The sequence below is a fragment of the Oreochromis aureus genome, linkage group 13 (genome assembly GCF_013358895.1).
Source record: "Oreochromis aureus strain Israel breed Guangdong linkage group 13, ZZ_aureus, whole genome shotgun sequence".
In the NCBI taxonomy this organism is placed as follows: Eukaryota; Metazoa; Chordata; class Actinopteri; order Cichliformes; family Cichlidae; genus Oreochromis; species Oreochromis aureus.
This window is the reverse complement of record NC_052954.1, coordinates 24,256,309-24,272,131: the sequence shown is the minus strand read 5'-3', so window position 1 is coordinate 24,272,131 and position 15,823 is coordinate 24,256,309. Positions and strand designations below refer to the sequence as shown.

The 15,823-nt window shown below is 38.5% G+C and overlaps 2 long non-coding RNA genes across 3 annotated transcripts; both read left to right on the top strand.

The window, feature by feature from the left end:
* Window positions 1-2,171: 2,171 nt before the first annotated feature.
* Window positions 2,172-14,241, top strand: LOC116325781. 2 transcript variants are annotated; one of them, XR_005615288.1, is made up of 4 exons: window positions 2,172-2,266; window positions 2,392-2,529; window positions 13,193-13,503; window positions 13,837-14,241. It is a non-coding gene; the product is annotated as an uncharacterized LOC116325781 (long non-coding RNA). The 2 variants fall into 2 exon arrangements; XR_004199878.2 differs by having other exon boundaries at window positions 2,200-2,529.
* On the top strand, window positions 4,366-7,617 carry LOC120443260. The gene is made up of 5 exons (XR_005615289.1): window positions 4,366-4,437; window positions 4,577-4,673; window positions 5,429-5,554; window positions 5,744-5,884; window positions 6,549-7,617. It is a non-coding gene; the product is annotated as an uncharacterized LOC120443260 (long non-coding RNA).
* Window positions 14,242-15,823: the final 1,582 nt, after the last annotated feature.

Below are 15,823 nucleotides of genomic sequence, written 5' to 3'. Positions count from 1 at the left end.
TCTTTTGCTCTGCTTTCTCTCCCTCTCTCAGGTGGGAGTAATTAATGATTGCTCTGTCCTCTATTTAACAGCATCCTTTGGTCCCCAGTTTCTTGTGAGGCTTTACTTTTTTTTTCTTCCCCTCCTTGCCTTTGAGAAAGAGGCTCTTAGCTTTTCTTTTGTATTAAATTAGGGCTGGTCTACACTCCGCTTACCTGTTGTTATTGTTTTTTTGGAGGGTTTTTTTTTTTTTTTGTCAGGCCTACAACCCTTTAGCTTTCCTTTTTTGTTTAAATAAGACAATTCTTATTGGCAAACTGAAACTCGGGTGTGGTATGTATATTTATACACTGTGGTCACTGAGATTAATCAAGGCTGTTGTTTGTTCCCTTTTAGCTCTGCCTCTTGGTTGGCCTCTGCTGAACTGCTTTGACTTTTGGAGGCATATGTTGAATGAGTATATCTTATTTTAAGTTTTTTGTGATCACAAAATATTTCAGTCATTATTATTAATTCCAGTAACGTATATGATCACTGCCACCACTAGATTAGAATAGAATTGATCATTATGGACATTTTTAAAAACTAAAACACACTGATAGCTGACTGACAGCTCAGTCTTAGGTACCGTTGGAGGCATTATACATTTGACTGCCATTGGGAGGAAACGGTTACATACCAAAACAGATCCCCTAAGAACAGCACTTGGCAATGGTGGGAAGGAACAACTCCCTTTTAATGGGAAGAAACCTAGCAGAACCAGGCTCAGAGAGGGGCTGCCATCTGCTGTGACTTTTGGGGGCTTTGGGGAGACAAGGAGAGCATAAAGAGACGATGAAAAAACACACTGGGGTAGAGAGAAGACAAATGTTAATGGCATGCAGTAGTAAAATACGTGGGCAAAGTGTACAAGAACTGCTGAGTGCATCATGGGAAGTCCAGCAGCAGTGTGAATTGATTGCACTTGATCCAGCCCTAATGATAACCTTTGTTCAAGGTTAAAGTTTGAGGCCTAATCTTGGAAGTAGTGAGAGCATCTGTCCCCCAAATCAAAATGTAACAACACAAAAACCAGAAAGGAAAATTTTATACATTTTCATTTGTGCCCTATCAAATCAATGTATACCATCAGCTTATTTGTGTTTAGCACTGATTAGCTAATCTTAACATGCCAAAACTATCATTGCGAGCACAGAAGGATATTAGCAATTAACACACACACGCAAGCCCACTAGCATGACTTTCAGTTTTATTTCCTTCAATAGTTCACTAACTCACCATTAATTTATTTACATATTGTGGCCACTAGCAGCCATATTCAGGCCTTGTACATTTCAGCAAAATTTTCCTCCTCCTTACTTTGACAATGCTTAATTTTGCTGACACAGGGAGACTGGCCACAGTAAAGATAAGCAGTTATCTCACGTGTTTAGCCATATATTCAAGACATTAGAGAAAAGCTGCACTCTGCTTACTAACTTTATGGCTGTAACTGCTCTCAGTCACGATGGTTACTAAACAAAAAGCCATAAAAGTTCTTCTTGGTGTAATAAACTCAGTTCATGTATTTGCCCACATCCAATATACAGGACTGACATCCCGTTAAGTTTCTCTGCTAAAAAGGAGTGCAGCTTCTCTTTATACCCTCTAATTATATGTCCGATAAGTCAGTGATGTGAGTTTTCATTGGCATGATAACACATCCAATTCAGTTCAGTTTGATTTTGAATTGAACTGTGAACTTTATATAATCAGAAAGGCCCTACAAAAAATAAAAGAACTCCACTGATCACAGTCCCTTGTGCACAAACACTTGGTGATGGTGGTGAGGAAGATCTCACTTTTAACAGAAGAAACCTCCAGTGGAATAAGGTGTGGGGAGGAGCAGCCATCTGCCATGAGTGGATGTGTTGTGAGGGCAAAGAGAAGATAAAGGAACAACACAGAGAGGCCACCAAAATAATATAACACAGGAAGTAGAAGTAGGAGAGGATAGACAAGTTGATGATATGCAGTACTGATATACAGATGCATGAGTAATGAAAAGAGGAGACTGAAGGATGCTTCATGGTAAGAACCTTAGTGTCTTTGTGTTGTTTTTGTTTAGTCACTTACTCTTTTATTTTGAAATCTCTGTTTGACTTAAACTCCAGTTTGGTCTGCTGCAGGCTTTGCCCACATTCCTGCATTCTTTTTGTGCTAAACCTGCACCTGTGTTCAATTAGTGAATCAGTCTCTTCAGTGTCCTCCTGCATCTCCTAGCAAACAGCAAGGAAACTTGACATGGGTACAGTTGGTCTTTTACTTTTCTTGCTGATGCCCTACATTTCAATTATTTTCCTGTTGTGACTGTTAGGCAGTAGTTTGAGCCTATAAGCCTTAATTAAAAAGACTGACCTCTAATCTTAAAAGTAGAAAGAGTTTCTTCTAAACCCAAACTGGGAGCTGGTTCCATTGGAGAGGGCTTGATAGCTGAAGGCTCTGCCACAGGAACCACAAGAAAGCCTGCTGTGTGAGAGGAAAATACTGTGCTGGGACAATGTTAAAACTGTGAGTAAAGTGTATTATAATGTTATTTTCCATTATTGAATTGTCAAAAAACAATAACAAAACGTAATCTGCATAATGTAAACCTTGAAGGTAACTGATTTGATTACTGGGGAAAAAACAAGGAAAATTTAAATAATACCACTTGTTATGTTATGGAGATCTTTTTATTATTGTTCTTGAGCAAGTTCAATTATCTGTGCCAATTTTATACCTGGATATACCTTTTAAGCAAATAAATGACATAAAGGGTACTAAAAGTCAAAGACAGCTGTTCTGGCTCTGTCCAAGCCTTGTACAGGAGGTAATTTATGTGGTCAAGCTAATCCGGTAGTCCATTGCTCAACACATAGTAGATGAAGATCCTGTAACACAAAAGCTTCACAACAACTAGATGGGTAAGATGGTTTTGTCTTGGGTTTCTTAGGTTGCAGTTTGGTGGCAGGTGTGTAACCATAGCTTGGACTGTTTGCATTAGCTAGGGTAGTGAGTGAGGTGAGTTTGCACTGGCATTTTGTTTATCTAGGAAATGCTTGTTCAAGTTCTGTTATCTAACAAAGCTGTTTAGGGAAGGTAAACAAGGCACTGTAACGTTCCTGTAGACTTTAACACTCTAAACTCTACTGGACACAGATGAATACAGTCAATGTACACACAAAGCTAAAGGGACGACAGAGAAATGGTAGGGTGGCTTTAAAGCTCACCTTAAACAGCTGCTCAGGTTTAAGTTGGTTAACTGTGATCAGGTGTCTGACAGATGCTGGATCACCACTCCTCTCTCTCAGGGACAACCGCCATTTATCCTGAAGATCCCGCTCCATCCCAGGATTAAATGTGACATTTAGGAGTCGCTGGAGGTGACTCACTTGTCTTTCCTGTAGTCGACTAATCTGATACACATTCAGTGTGTCAGGAGAATGTCCAAGTTTTAATCTTGAGTGTTTTACATGCAGTTGTAAACTGTATTTGTAGCTTTTTCTTTCGAAAAAGGAGAGAGAGAGCACATTTACATGCACCACAATCAATATAATAATCAATAAATATTTCACAAAGGTGATCAAAAACTACACTAATTAAATTATCTGGCTTGCTAGGATTATCTAGCTGTATTTTTTTCCCTCTTTTTACTATGGGTTCAATAATAGGCTCCTTTGCACCCCTTCTCCCTCACACTATAATGGCTAAGATGAAGTTATACATAGGAAAAGGTCAAGGCACGCAAGGAGAAGGAGGGTAATGCCTGTGAAACTGACAGGTGGAAAGTAATTGGTGTTTTTTGAAAGGGAGAGTGAAAGCAGTCGTGTTAATCTGTGTCTGTGCTAATATTAGCCGGTCCCAACAGCCAGCAGAAATATGAGAGACGCACATGATGACAACGATTGGTAAGTTTAGCAAGCGGGTCAGAGAACAGTGACAGAACCTTCAGACCGCCATAGTATGGCGTTATTTTTGTGCCTCTGTTCTGAACGCACGTAAATAATGTTTGCAAGTACAAATGTTGCATTTTGAGGAGAAAATTATTTTAAAGCTTCATTTGAGCGAACAAAATTCATTGCTGTGAGCAAGAAATGTATTTTAGTCTTTATCCATTAACACACACAGTAACAGCCCCTCTCGCTCAGTTGTTGGCATTTGCTCTTGCTCAGACCTCTACTCTGTGTTCTGACAGACATCTGAGGACCTGCTGTCAGTGTGTCGCTCCCGCTCTCAACATCTCTGCTCCCTGCACGCTCAACTCTTTCTGTACACCGTTATAGATGTGCCACAAAACCAACCAATCACAGACTTGGATGTAAAAATTCTAATTGGCTGTTTTGGTCTCCAATCAGCTTGCTAGCTACTGCATTCCGGAAACACTGTCCAAAATGTAGCTAAATCCAGTGGTTTAAACTAGATTAAAACTCATTTTCGGTTAGTATGTTTAATTATTTTACTTTCAAATATATATATATTTTTAAGACCATTGTTGGTGTAGTATAGTTCTGTCGCATTGTTGTGAAACGGATTTGGAAAGAGTCAGTCCTGAAGGGGTGTTTCCTCCTCACCTTAGCTTCTTCCAGAAGGAGGGATTTTTGATTTACTCTGCAGCTAAAGAAGAGATGACGGAATCAAACAATGGCTCCAATAACACTAAACCACAGCAGCAGGTGAGTTCAGATTTTTGTTTTGTGTATTAAGTAATTTGCAGTCCCTTTTATTAAATATGTTGTGAAATTGTAGTTACAGGTGCAGCTGTAGAGTTTAAGCTAACCTTATGGCTAATTACCAGCATAGTTTTCTTACTGAGCATGTGTATCCTAACCATGTGACCGCTTTCGTGACTAATTGTTGCCGTTTTAACTAAATCATTTAAATCTGTTTTTAGGGAAATGGTGCAGTTGAGTCAGCAGTCAGAACTCTGGTATCTTTGTTACTTAACATGGCCACAAGTCCTTCATGGAGGCCAATTTAACAACATAGATGTTTAAATTAAAATATGCTATTCAGGACAGATGCCATCTTTAATAACTTTATAAACAATAACTCTTATGTTATGCAACACTGCATTTTTTAAAACTCGTACATTTTCGTCCCACAGATCATTTCCAGGATATTTCAAATCAAACTTCAGTCTTGGTGAAATGAGATGTTTAACATCTACTACTAGTTTTTCATTTTTATATTGTGGGGTTTTTTTTTTTTTTGTTTGTTTGTTTTTCCCCCCCCCCAAAGTGCTATTGTCTTGCACTCTTGCAATTTGTTTGCTCCTGGGAACATCCTCAAAGTAAGTATTAACATAACAGCTTCCGTCTGATCTGGGAGACAGTCCACTTATCTGTACTGTAGTTATCCTGTTTTCATTTAATAGCCTTGACCGAACAATATATCTTCAATATAATCTACTTTATTTCCCTATTTACAGCCAGACGCTGATTTCATTATGATGAACTGCCAACCACATTTCAGTGAAAAAAGGACATCTAGGAAGAGAACTGAGAGGAAAATCACACATTTTTGCAAGATTTCTTGCAGGAGATTGAAGTATCAGGTACTATATAGTATTACCTGTGTATATACCTATAGTATTGTGTATATATACCGTAAGCATCTTTTCAGTATTTTACTGCTTTAGCATCCAGGGCACCTTAAAGCATCCTTAGATATTAATTTAAAACACTGTCATTCAGATTGCTTTTTATTTACAGTAGACTTCATAAACATTTTTTAAACATCACAGATGGAAACACAGGTGGTGCACCTGGTGAAAAATCAGTCTCTTGCTGTCCAGCATGTGCTCCAGTGGATGACCGGCCAATCCTATGTTCCCATCCTGGTGAAAAGAGACATTTCAAAATAACATGCAAGTTTGACCACGAATGTAAGGAGCGGCTAGGAGATTACTCCATTTGTTACCCAGTTGTGAGTGCATGCACTTGTACTGTGCCTTTTCCAGTGCAGCATCTGAACACTTGCACAAAACCATAATGAGTGAAGCAGTTAGATATGGTGGTGGATTCCACAGAGTTTAACACATGGTTCTCTTGTAATTTGGGAACTGTATGAGTAAAGATGTTTCTAAACATTAGCTGTTAGAATGTTTGTTGCTGTTTCATAGAAATGACAAGACTTAAGAACTGTTCAGTAGCACAAGGACAATAGTTTAACTCTATCCTGAAATATATGCAACATGTCCTTTATACAGGATTCCCTGCATGCATTCACTCTGAAAAGCTGAGTTTAATTTTTTCCACTTTGCTGGAATGCTGTAATTTGAACGCTTTGCATCCAGGCTGTTTGAGACTTCAAGCTTAAACTAAGGCGATCCAATCCAGCAGTGCCCCATAAATCGTACCTTCCTGAAGGCTACAATATTTATTTTTCTGTTTTTGGGTCATCTGTTTTACAGTTGATTCAAATGGAATTTCTAATTTTTAGCAGTGTTGCTGGATTCAATTACATTAGTTTTAGCTACAGGAACCTGTTACATCCCCCAGGAGGATGCTGGTTTTCTCTTGTTGAATAATCCCTTATGTTCTGTCTAGGCTCCACCTCCTCTGTCCTGATTGGGTGCTGCTCCCTGAATCCACCTAATTGCCAGTCAGCAGAGCCCTGTATAATGCCTGTGCAGCTGTGTTTTCGGGCCCTCTGGCCGTTTGGACTGCCATACTTGTGCAGGCTTTCATGCCTTTTGACGTGTATGTACATCTTGTGAGTCTGTGTTCAGACTGCTTGTAGGGGAGAGCTGCCTTTTGTTTTGTGATCCCCTGTTTTCTCTTGTTTATGTGTCGTTAGGTAGGTTATGGTTATAGGTTGTATTTTTTTTTTTTTTTTTTTTTTTTTTTTTTTTTTTTTTCTTTGGAGTTAGGTAATTTCCTCTTATTTTCGTATAAGGGATGTGCTGTTTGTTATGTTGGCCTTGGCGCTCTCTGAAGCTGACTGTCAGTCTGAACCCAAACTTTACGACTAGCTGAAAGTCAACCTTTTAAAACTACCATCTTGACTCCTCCTTCACTGTTTTAACTTTTAGTCCCTTCTATCCCCTAGGCTAGCTTGGGGATGTAACAAACCTAAAAAAATGGCAGCTGATTGCCATGTAAAACTAAAGTACAAATTATTTCAACACTCCATTGTTTAGGTAGTCGTGTACTCATCTTGTCATTAGTTCTACATTTTGGGGTAAAACCTTGTGTAGGATTCTATGTTGAGAGATACTAAGCAAGTACTTTGTTTGCTTGTCTAATTGTTATCTGAATGTTTCAGCAAAAATATCCAGTATTTGAGAACTTTTAACAGCATTGACTTTCAAGTCCATGTTAGGTGTCAGGGTGTCACTGTTGGTTTGACACCTGTTGCAAGAATCGTATGTACAGGTTACACCATGTGACTGAGAATGTTCCAAAAGATAAATTAAAAAAGGTGACCTTTGGTTTTCATTTTATTCTTACAGTAATTTAGATTAGTGGTAACTGAAAAGCAAGAATGTATAAAACAAATCACCAGCAACATCTCCCAGATGTCCTGCAAGTGTCTAATTTGTTAATGTCAGAAGACAAGAGTTACCTGCTCACTAATATTTTGAAATTGAACATTTCAATAAAAAAAGTCTTTTTATGATCTGGTACCTCAAGTTTCTCGCCCTCGTCCAGCTCTTGTAGATGTCCCATACACCAGAGCTGTTCAGGAGTGAGACCTCCTTCTGTCCTGATGGGATTATTATTCCTTCCTCCAACAAAGGTGCCAAGATATGCTTGGAGTCGAGGCACAAATATGTAGTGGACACCAAAGAGATGAATGACATCGGAAATGTCAAGCAGGCCATCCTCCAGTGAGTGAAGAATATCATGGTACTGGCTACTGACTGCAATCCAGCCAAAGTCAAAGTCCTTCTACTCTAAACACATTTTAATTAATTTTGGATTTCAGGTATTTTATGCTTAAAATCAATATCAGAACTGCTACGACAATCTAGCCATGCAGTCAAATAATAATATCTTAAAAAATTGTACATCTTAAAATAAACTCATTAAAGATACTAATGTTTCTGGAATGCAGTAGCTAGTGAGCTGATGGGCGACCAAAATAGCCAATCAGAATTTTTGCATCCAACTCTGATTGGTTGTTTTTGTGGCACAGTGTACAGAGAAGCAATGAATTTTGTTCGCTTAAATTAAGCTTTTCTTTCCTCAAAATGCAAAGTTTGTACTTGCAAAAATTATTTGTTTACTGTTTATTTACAGTAAGTGGAAAAGTCTAAACTGTGTAAAGGGACTTTCTGGGAATACAGTGTACCTCCTAGGTCATCGACTGGAGGTTGATGATAACTCTTTCTTCTCTTTTCTTTTTTTTATAAACAGTTAACATGTTTGGAACAGCATCAGAGTCAATCAGATGCCATCCTTTGGTCCTGCCACAGTAATTTTAGAATGTCTTTTTAGAGACTATGCACGTAAACACATACTGTGTGCACTGTATTACATGTAGCCTACATTTAACTGAGCTCAAGAAAGCATGGACATTGAGTGGAGGGCTCCCTCTAGTGTCCAAAAATAGTTTGTGAAAAAGTAGAAATTAAGCAGCAGCCTCTAAGCTTATGTGAACAGAAGCATACACCAGACATCTTTTACAGCACAAATTTTACAATTCACTGAAAAATAAATGATCACGATAAAAATCTATAGCTGCTCTTCCCGCATAAGCAACACCTTCCCCCCCCCCCCCGACTTCTTTAAGTTAACATCTCTCAAGTTATATTGCTAAACTAATGTTAATTTAGCACTGACTGACTAAAGCTTTCACCCAGTTTGTCTTATCTTTTTTCTCGTGTTAACCATTTGTTTCAATCTTGCACTGTCACAGCACTTAACTTCCCTAAATTCCTCACTAATTGAAGCAGATAACTGTGAAATGAGCCAAAATGAGTTTGTATGCATTGTATTTTGTCATGTTTTTATTTACGTTGTATTTAACTTAAATTTCAGCTGCTGTAATGAAGACATTTCCCAGTTCTTTTGAAGCTAAATAATTTTTCTCAAATATTGTGGCCTATTCAAGCACAATTTTCATGTAATTGGGTATTTTCACTGAGTTGCACTTTATAATTGGTTGGACTCGTTATATTTTGGCAGTGCTTGACATGTTTAATTACTCTACAAAAAAGAAAATGATTTGAATAATAAATCTCTACTTCAGTGTTTATACATTTGAAACAATAATATTGTGACATAACTCGCTGACGGTAATCACATTCATTAGTGAGATCTTTTAGGTCTAGTGTTTGGTGTTTTTTCCAACTGTACAAAAATTATTTTAACTCTGTACCAATTTTTACTTTTTATACCCCCCACCCACCCACCATGTCAGCCTGCTTTCATTAAACCTGGATATTATAAATCTGCACCAGCCCCAGGAAATCCATACACATGGGACTCAGTCAGCAGGAGTGCCAACTCTTTTCCCCTGGTGAAGGCTTTGTGTAGACCAAAGAGTGGTGCTGAGGCCCCCTCTCATGTCAGCCAAAGTAATGAGGTAGCAGGTTATTGAAGACTCTCCATCGGGTCACTTTCAACTCCTTTCAACTACCTCAATCCTCATGTGCATCATGGGTTTAATACTGTTGGATGCAGATATCTCTATGGTCCTCCATCTGAGCTATCTGGATATGTGGATGAGGTTTTCCCATCTTGCACACAGATTTGTCATGATTGGCAGTCGGAGTCCAGTTCCCTGGAAAATGAGGAACTCTGCAAGACATCTAACACTGAGCACACACTCATCAATCAGAATCTGCTAAAACAAACAAAAAATACATCTAATATACTCTTTAAAAGAGTTCAAATATATTCTCTTTGTAGAAGCAGATGAGGCCCCAGATGAAATAATCCAGAAACAAGAAGAGCTTGTTTGTGATTGGAGCATCAAGAAGAAAGATTTAGTGTGTGTTTTCCTGAATGTATTGAATAAAATGAGCATACATTATTTGGACTAAGGTAGAAAAATAATTTTGTCCTTCTCTCTGAAGTCTCAAACATTTGCTGAGATCCAGTTACTGCTCATAACTGCATAAAATGAAATTATTCCTATAAAGCAAGCATTATTTTACAATGACATTTCCAAAAGATGTTCAGAGTCACTACATATGTTTATTGTTTATTTTACAGCAAACATGAATTTAATTAAGGTTAATTATTCCAAAATAGTCATTTTAGCCGATTTAAAAGTTTACTCAATAATTATGAGCCTGTTGTTATTATTAATGGGAATTAATAGTCAAAAACGTGACTGGCTATAACAAAAAGGATACACTTGGGAGGATAAGTGGATATATATAGGAAGATATGTGGAGATTTAGATATCAATGTATAGGGTTATTGAGATTCAGATAGATGTGTATATATATTATATAGAGAGCTATATATATTCAGAACCTAGAAAGAATTTCAGTTGTTTTAAAATTTTCTCCATATTCTTCTCCCATCACATGGTGGCAGTATAAGCATGGTTATTTGCCTTGCTGCTTTCTCCTGCAGCACTTTAGCTCATCGGGGCCTATAATGCATCTTGTAGGAAAGTTTTTCTTTTAAATAAGGAGGTTGAATAATAAACTATTTTACATTAAGTATGGAGTTTCAGCAGCGGTGACAAAATCAGCTTTTTGTCAGCTGAATCAAAGAAAAAACTGAAGGTCTGATGAAAGAGCTATCCATGACTTCATCTCCAGCTTTTCCCCCTCCCAATAACATCAGATAACTTGAGCATTTTTTTTGAGCATCTATTTAATGCTTCTATCACATTTTTATTAGTCCTAAACTGTTGCTCTGGCTTCCAGTTTAGCACATCTTAGATTTTTTTTTTAATGGCGATGTCTGCTGATAAATCGAAACCATGGATAAAAAAACATCAGCTTGAAGAATTTAATCTCGGCACAGATGGACACATCAAAAAAATCTGGTCTTCTCCAATAACTTAGAAAACTGTTTTCACTACCAAACTTTTATTTGTTTTATTAATTTTGAGGCCGTTTACAACTTATTTCTGGACTCTGATTTGTCATCTGTCTGTAGCTTATTTTATTTGATCACTTTTAATCACATTTTAGTGCATCTTAATTTATTGTTCTTTGTATGCACTTTTAAATGCTCTGTCTTAATATATGGAAAGTACTTAATGTTTCAAAACAGTCGTAGAGCAACAGGGAAGAATGCAATTAAAAACGTCTTAACTCCCCAGTTCAGCTACCCAATTCCCTAAAAAATGTGAAATTCAATATGATATAAATGTTGACTTAAATTCAAACTTTTATATGCATATATAAAAAAAAACAGAGCTTAAAATTAACAAATAATAAATATATAAATAAATGCTTTTAGCAAAAAAAGCATTATTTTGATTAATTTACTAATGAAACATTCCAAAAGAAGAATCACCATTTCAACTTCACGTCAAAAAAATTAAAAAAATTAAAAAATCCAAATGCCAAAATGATTTGATAAGCAACTGATAATGAAAATGTCTGATTGAGACTAGCGTTGACAATATAAATATTCTACAAACAATATGTTTAAAAAAAAGTTTTAACTCAATGCTAAGGTCGCAGTTATATCAGAATTTAAACTGGCCCAAAGATGGTTGTGGGTTGGATTCAGGTTGGAAATGGTTCCCATCTGCAGTTGTGCACTTGTTAATATTACAGCATAGTTGTATAATTTACAACAAATTATTTTCAGGGCCACTGGCTATTGGTGACTGACCCCTTGGGGTTCACAGACCCCACTTTGGGAACCAAACTCTATTAAGAGACTTCTCCCCACCCAGCAGTCTCTGGGTCTAAACATCACATTTATAATTTCTAATGTTATTAGAGTAAAATCTGATCTATATGCTCTAGAGTGGGGTCAATATTTATATATTTTCTCTATTAGATCATCTGCTCTATCATTTAAAAATATTAATAACAGCAGACTCTATTTCTGACACCAAGCAGGCACCTTCATGATTATGCATGAGAGACAAAAAAAAAAAAAAAGAGCATTGGTGACATGGACTAGAAGACTTTGGGATAATATTTTCCTCGTTTGAATCACCTGCTATTCCTCAGCGGGTGTCATAACACAGCCTGTATCCAGCACAAGCCTTTGATCCTGCAACAGCAGCCTGTGTTTCCTCCCTTCAGCAACAGGTTTTTGCCCCCTCCCTCCAACTCCTCATACAGTTCAGTCAAGTTGCTGAATCAACAGCATTGCTGCCAGGTTGTCATGGTGTCTGACTGTTGAGTATCATGTCACGCGCCCCATCACAGCCAGACGTCCCCTCTGCAGTTCTGCAGCCCATAACGCGGTGAATGCATGAAGCTGGCCTAAACGGAGAAGCCGGGAGAAGTTGGTGCTGTTGTGTCACCTCATCTAGTTGTAGTGTAAATGAAAACTTCTGCATGCTGAAGCTTTTAAACACTACACGAATATATTTTCAACTGATGAGGGTTTGATTCTTTGGAAGCCTAACAATACGTCACATTTCATGTATTGTCGTTGATGACAGCACTATTGGATTCATTCAGAGCAACCAGAAAAGCGGACATCATTTCTTTTTATTCATTAACAAAAACAAACCAGATCCAAACGTTTACTTGAGTAAAATGATTAGAAAGACAAACTTATATGTAAAGTGTTGGTGGCTTATTTTTATTGATGCCCTGGCATGTAACAGAGGTAGAGAGATGTGCATTACCATGGGAAAAATATGGTTTGAAACTGAATTTAACAGATATGATTTACTGGCAAAGTAAATAAGAGTTTGCTTTATTTTGTGCTGGTTACAAGTAACTGTGGAGCAGACAGAAGGCGTGCCAGTAAAAAGAGTTAGAGACAAATTGTAGGAGTTTTATATTAAATCTTTACAGCGCATTATATATTCTGGCATGATTAATGTTGTTTTGTATGCAAACTCAACAAGTAACTAGAGTGTAATACTGCAGCAAATTAAAAACAATGCTATTTTATTTTATTGGTGAAGTAATAATAGTGTCAGCAATGATGATTACCCTTTTTCATTTCAGTAGGTTAGTGTAGGCTTTAATGCTGGATTGGAACAGGTGATAAAGTGTTACAGTTTTAAAGTCCATATCATCATTTTATGATCAGAAATATGTTTTGGAATCGAGTGTGAGTGGGCTGTGGCATTTGCATTATAGGTGACCAGTGCTGAACTGGCGCTCTGACGTCTCCAAGGCTCCTGGCCCTCAGGGGCAAGAGTCTGAAAGGGAAAGCCAGAGAGGAGATTCCGAGGCCAGGCCAGCTAACACAGCAGCAGGGACTCTCATCACTCTCTCCACACTTCTGCTGTCAGAGCTTTTGTTTCAGCAGCATTACTCACTCACAAGGCCCTGCCTCCCAGGTAACTACCCTGCTGAACTGGTGCTGCTGCATGGAGAGATGGAGCACAGACTCAGCACCACCCTCACAGAATGTGGGCCGACTGAATGATAGCCAGGAAAAAAAATGAGTAAGTTTAACTGCTCAACCAAACCACAAACTCATTAATCCACATCTGGAAGCAGAGTTTTATCCACACATGGCATCAGTCTGATATATGTAGATGTTGGATTAACTTTGACCTGCAAATCAGCTCCACATCCACAAAACAAAAATAAAACACTCTTCTTTATGTCCTCACTTTCCCATAAAAACACAGAATCAATTTGTGAAATATTAAAGCTGTACACAATGGCACATGGGTAATTTAAACTTTCCATGTACACGTACTTTGTGTTTGAATTCATCATTTGTTAATTCTGAGAAAGGATATTTTGCCTTGCATCATTTTGTCTCTCTTTAGGTAGAAAAGTTCCTCTCTGGTGAAAAGACGCGGTATAATAACAGGGTGCGGATTTGATTTCAGTCGTCAGCGGCGTCGCTGCTCTCGTGCATCCGAATCCTCCACAGACCGAAGATGGATTTTAACAACGTTGTGTCTTCTGCTTTCCTTCACACATTTTCATTTACTTCCACTGTCTATTCAAATTTACAGCTTACCCCCTGGTGTCATGGCATATAGGGAAAAAACAAACATCAATAAACGAAAAGGTAGCATGTTGAACATTTTTGCAGGCATCACGCTGTGTTTTTTAAATGTCCTTTTTTTCCCTTCTAAATGTTTTGGCATTTACTTAGTAATTATCTATGCTTTAATTCTCATCTACCAAATTTGAAATACTCACAGTAAATATGATTGTTTACCACATTTTGCTCTTTGAAGACTCATCAATCATTTCCAAGCGATTTTCTTTCTTCAAAAACACAAACTTTTGTTCTTTTCTGAGAGGAAATGCAGTTTTTCTTCACAGCTTTCAGTTCGACAGCTCAGAGTATAATAACACAATTCATTTTATTATTGTGTTGTTGACACATTCAGCGTTTCCTCCCCTTGTTTGACATGCAGGATTTGGTTTTATTGTACCAAGAAGTGTCAGTAGATACATTATCTTCTTTCATGACAGTGACCTGGACAAAAAGCCTGCCAAGATACACGTCACATAAAAGTTTTACAGTATTCACATAATTTTATAGTACAATAACCAATGACCTGAGAGTCATAAAGAGGAGAGTGAGACCATTTACAGCAGTAACATTTTTTTATGAAAGACTTAAAATGTTTTCTAATGAAATTAGTCTTAGAAGTTATTGTACACAGCTTTGCCAGGATTATAAAAGACACTGGTGTTTCTTAGGATGATCTAGGTCATCCTCAGATCATCTTATCTGGTTGGATATTTCTTTTATAAACAGGTAATTTACCAAGAAAGGGTTTAACCACTTTCTCTGTTACTGTCTAGGCTTTGTCTTAGGCTGAAATGTAAGATGTAGCTTTCCAAATAAATTGTCATAAATTAATTTGACATTGAAGTTTATCTGTTAAAAGCTTTCCCATTTGACTGTTTCAGTTAGAGATTATTTTAACCCAAGCCCTATCCCAACCCGCTTTCTCTGGCATGCCCCACAAAACACTTTTTAAAAATAATTTAAAAAAAAAACCAGGCTGAAGAAGGAGTCCTATCGGGCTTGGTTAGCCTGTGGGACTCCAGAGGCAGCTGACAGGTATCGACAGGCCAAGCGGAATGCGGCTCGGGCAGTGGCTGAAGCAAAAACTCGGGTGTGGGAGGAGTTCGAGAGGCCATGGAAAAAGACTTTCGGACTGCCTCGAAGAGATTCTGGCAAACCGTCAGGCGTCTCGGGAGGGGAAAGCGGTGCTCTACCTGCACTGTGTATAGTGCTGGCGGTGCGCTGCTGACGTCGACTGAGAAAATTGTCAGACGGTGGAAGGAATACTGAGGACCTCCTTAATCCCACTGACACGTCTTCCGAGGAGGAAGCAGAGTCTGGGGATGAGGGGAATGACCCGCCAATTTCTGGGGTCGAGGTCACTGAGGCAGTTAAACAACTCCTCGGTGGCAGAGCCCCTGGTGTTGATGAGGTCCGCCCCGAGTTCCTGAAGGCTCTGGACGTTGTAGGGCTGTCCTGGTTGACACGCCCTACAATGTTGCGTGGAGATCAGGGGCAGTACCCTGGACTGGCAGACCGGGGTGGTGGTCCCCATCTTTAAGAAGGGAGACCGGAGGGTGTGTTCCAACTACAGGGGATCACACTCCTCAGCCTCCCTGGGAAAGTCTATGCCAGGGTGCTGGAAAGGAGAGTTCGTCCGTTAGTCGAACCTCGGATACAGGAGGAACAATGCGGTTTTCGTCCTGGTCGCGGAACACTGGACCAGCTCTTTATCCTCTCAAGGATACTTGAGGGTGCATGGGAGTTTGCCCAACCAGTCTACA